Raw genomic sequence first — 4,716 nt, 5'->3', positions numbered from 1 at the left:
TTTTCATATGCACTAATTTGTTAAGAATGATCAACTTTCACAAAATAAATTTATATTGAAAGCAAGAAGATAGTGTAAAAATAGCTGAATAATTTTAGATTGACACAAAAACTAAATGAGCAAAATAATAAGGCATGTTATTCTACTTGGAGAAAAAAAAACTACACTCACTACCAAATTTAATTTAAATGTAGTCTATGAAAGTGTCAGTTCCTCTCATTTTTCTTTAATATTCCAAGACGCAAAAATGCAAAAACAGATATTCTACCAACCAAAGAGCAAAAGAATGCAAACCAATATTTCCACTTTACAGAATAATGCTATTGACAATTTCAAAAACTCCAACAAAAGTAGTACATCAATGTCTATACATGTACATAGCTTCACTCAGCATTGCACATTTTCCCTTTTGTACAAAAGTCATACTACTACTACTAACATCAAGCTAACTTTGCAGAGCTATTCTAAAATCTTGCAAATTGAAATAAAAGCAATCAATCCAAAAACCACTAGTATATAAAAGTGCTTCTATATTCTTTGCCCAATCAAAAGCTTGCACCACAAAATCAAAAGGCTTGATTGCTTGACTTCAACCATCTACCAAAAGATAAGATAGGACACAACTTAGTGAAAAACAACAAATAAAGATGCTCCAGACCAAAGTGAACAAGAATAGCTAAACAAATGAACATTGAGTACATGTACATTTTGCACATTAGAACACCCATACCATTTTGTTCAAAACACATTATTAATATAGTTTAAGTACCTACAAATATGAAAATAAAGAACACTAGTTAGTTTAAACAACCATACACACAAGAAATTAGAGATAAAAAATCTTAAAAAACAAAAAAGCTTTATAAAATCTGGCCTGTCCAGTGAAGATAATCATACTTGCGTATGACTTAGAACTTGATTCACAAGTTCTTTTTTACATTCTATTTGTAGTGGAAGACAACTTTCTTTCATTAAATGGTGCTTCCCAATGTGTGGCACTTTATAGTTATTTCCCCCAAGATTTTTCATCACCTCTACCATACATGATTGCAATGTTAAGAAAACATTGTTCAAACTTTCACTTGATAATTGATCAAATGACTTTTCCACAGCAAGAATTAGCTCATCAATTGATATGGGTGCTTCTTGATGTTGCAACGATTGTATAGCTCTAAAATATCCCAAGTCAAGAACATTCATGTCCGAACTGTTAGGAGGTTGAAATGACAAGTGAATATGAAATCCATCCCTAGAAGCAGTTTCAATAAATTCAGGATCAATGGGATTAAAATATGGTTTTGCATTATCCTGTTGGATCAAAATTTCAGTACACACTGCCACTATCCCGTGACCATTTAGCATGTATTACAAGCAAAACCTGTTCAATTAAACATCTCCTATATACTTCCTTGGTCACTGACAATATTGGCTTAGTCTCTAATGTACCTGCCATACGATTTTTACTACTCTTTGCTAGTTTTTTGAATACAAAAGGGAAAATCCCAATTTTCCCATCAAATGTTGGATTACCAGAGCAATCAAAACGTGGTCGAGCAACAGCAGCTAGAAACATAACTTTCACAATGAACTTTTTGCTCTTACATGTCCTAAGAGGTTGTTCTTCTTGAGGATGAAGGTAATACTTTTCACATTCTTTAGTCATATAAAACTACTTTTCATCAATATGCACAACAATGAACATAATCATAAACGTTGGATTGTTGTTGAGACTTTCTGGTTCAAGCATTGACAAGCAAAAGCTAAGCCTTACTTGTTTATTCTGATTTGTCAATTATGGTTTGAGTGCATTTGAATGTGGCCTTATAATACCTTCTTTAATTCGTCGGTGAAGGCTTGATTTGGACACTTTCATTTCACTAAAAAGTGACCTGATGTTTGTCCGGCGCCGAAGAGGAATTGCCATGATCAAGGTAAAATCAATCTCCACTCGTTTCATTCCGCATCTTTTAGGAAATCTGCGTGATACATCAACTCCTCCATTTGTAGAAGTAATTGCTGCTAGCTTCCAAATTCGCTGGACTGTCCTAACACTTGTTTAAATAGGCTTCCAATGTTCCTGATCGTTCCCTTTTTCTATTTACCTGCATTACTTTCCTGTAATAAAGTTTCAAAAATTATTTGCCTTTCTTGATTAGTTAATCTCTTCGTAGAATTGTTAGTTTCAACATCATTAAAAGCACCCATATTTCTTTTAAAAGTCACCTCTAAAACATGGTGTAAAAAAGAAGAAACAAAGTGTTAAAAAAAAAACCAAACGGACTGCATATATAGAGGTACAAATCAATGGTATAATCCCATTAAATATTTTAAAATAGGCATTTCAAGACTTATTTTTGGAGCAATCTGCCAAAACCCAAATTTTCAGTAAATAATTTGGTTGCAAATCTTTAAGAAATTATAGACAAAACAATCAATAAATAAACATTAAAAAAGTTTAAAAGATCCAGCCTTTCTCACATGAGAAAATAGAAAAAAAAAACCATTAACAAGAAAGAATAAAAGACAATTAACTAACCTTTTAATCTCATTTGTTATCAACTCTGGATTAGAAATCTACTTCATATCCCTCCAATGCTTCTGTCTTCAACTGGAGCACCAATATTGTAATCAAAGGTGAAAACTTTCAAGTGAATATGGAGTATGAGAAGAGGGAATTTGTAATTATTCCAGAGAAATTATCATAGCTTAATTTGCAGCAATTGAAGGATGGCTAACTATAGAGAATCAAAGAGGATTCTATAGTAGACGGTGATGAATGTCTGCTAGAAGAAAATTTTGATAAGGAAGCCGGTTTTATGTGGATGAAACAAAGGATGGCTTTTTGGTGGGTCCCACTTTGACTCATTTGTTTCTTGGATGAAGAAGATTTTGATAAGGAAATGAACTTTTTGTAGCCGAAACAAAGAAGTGTTTTTTGATGGGTCCCACTTTGACCCATTTGTTTCTTGGACGAGTCAGTGAAATGTAAAGGGCAAACTTGGAACACATGAGTTGGCAGATAAATGGATGTTACTATGCATAAAAAACGTTGTTTCCCAAGTACGACAGACTTTGCAGGACGAAGGGAGTACTATTTTATGGGTCATTTAATCATTCTAGTAGCAACATGTATTTTATTTAACATTTTAGCTATAGTAGCCTTTTTCCCTTTTTATAAATTTATCAAAACTTATACCTTCTTTATGAATTTGAAATCTTTGCATTTCCTTTTTCAAAATTTTCCCATTTAGTGTTGCAATATTCGGTGAAAAAAGTCAAGAAATCATTCTTGGATTCATGATGTGTTACATCTTCTAGTGTGAAGGCTAGGGATGTGACATTCAGCAACACATACAAGAAAAGGAATGTTATTCTTTTAATGATTTTACACACACACACACACATATATATATATATATATATATAAGATTGAAAAGTAATGGAATTGTGCTTAGGAATTGAAAGTAACGAAGAGGTGGTGAAAGTACTTGATAAGCTAATGATCAAATGTGAGTAGTTCTTATCACATTTGGTGTTTGAAAAAATATTGGAACAAACTAATATCATTTTTTAAATGTCATTTATTATGAGAAACTAAAGTTACTTTGTAAATTTGTGTTTTTTCATATGCTATTTTTTTTCTTTTGGAAAATTGATCTCATGTAGATAATTATGACTGCATGGATAATTAAAATACCATGAAACTCATTTATGATCACAAAAAATATGGCAAAGAACCGATTGATAATTTAACAGTGATGATGGGCCTTACAAGTCCCAGACTTCTTAGCTATCTTTCTAGAAAGGCTAATTGATAGGCCGAATATCCAAAAATCAATGATGTCATAATCTTCTATGCCAGCCATGTAATATAAAATATGATATGATTATAAATAATACATCAAAATTGCTTTTTTTTAGCAGGACTTATGATATTATGCCACTAACAATATACTATCATTTTCAAAGACAAAAATTTTGCCAAAAATTTTATGTATGCAATGTGTTGATGAAACTTTTGCAAGTCTATATGTGTTGTGTGTACATTTGCAAAGAAGGAATAGTTTGAATTCTATCATTGTCCTACAAAAGATGAGGATTATGATTGAATGGTTGAAGTTTTGAAAATCCCTAATAATTAATAAAAATCTTACATTCCTTTATGAAAGATTATAATCTTATTGAGAAGTAATATTAAGTTAGTTATTTAACATTATCCCATTATTTAGACAAATTTATTTAGTTTTTCCAATATAGTTATGCCTATGGCATGGACATTGTAAGTTAGAATATTATACTAATAGAAGCTACATAAATTATGTTCACTAAATATATATACTTCTAATTTCGCTGAGTACACTTTTATCTTCTTATAGTAGATACTTTTAATTTCTTATGATGATACATGATATTTAAATATCTTTTACAAGAAAATAATAATACATACTTAAGCATCAAAAAAATAATAATACGGATAAAGAAGAAAGAAAACTGAAATAGAAATGTTTCTAATAAATCTTCATTTTATTAATATTTAATGCATAATGAGGAATTCATTATAAAAGTAGAACCAATTTAATTATTTTCACCAAATATATACTCTTTAGTTTACTATAAGGATTTATCACAATTAAATATTTTCATTGGAACAAGCCAATATGTATTTAACCATGAAACAAACTCTTTAGTATATGATTATCATAATTTAAATATATA

General features: G+C 30.4%; 1 long non-coding RNA gene across 1 annotated transcript; it reads right to left on the bottom strand.

Annotated features, from left to right (window-relative positions):
- Nucleotides 1-284: 284 nt before the first annotated feature.
- LOC140016970 (uncharacterized) lies at nucleotides 285-2,861 on the bottom strand. Its single transcript, XR_011823254.1, has 3 exons — nucleotides 2,537-2,861; nucleotides 1,831-2,115; nucleotides 285-597 (listed from the first exon to the last, which is right to left on the bottom strand). It is a non-coding gene; the product is annotated as an uncharacterized lncRNA (long non-coding RNA).
- Between the last annotated feature and the right edge of the window lie 1,855 nt (nucleotides 2,862-4,716).

The sequence above is a fragment of the Coffea arabica genome, chromosome 11c (assembly GCF_036785885.1).
Source record: "Coffea arabica cultivar ET-39 chromosome 11c, Coffea Arabica ET-39 HiFi, whole genome shotgun sequence".
Taxonomy (NCBI): domain Eukaryota; kingdom Viridiplantae; phylum Streptophyta; class Magnoliopsida; order Gentianales; family Rubiaceae; genus Coffea; species Coffea arabica.
The sequence above is the reverse complement of the archived record's forward strand: the minus strand, read 5'-3'. Positions and strand labels throughout refer to the sequence as shown.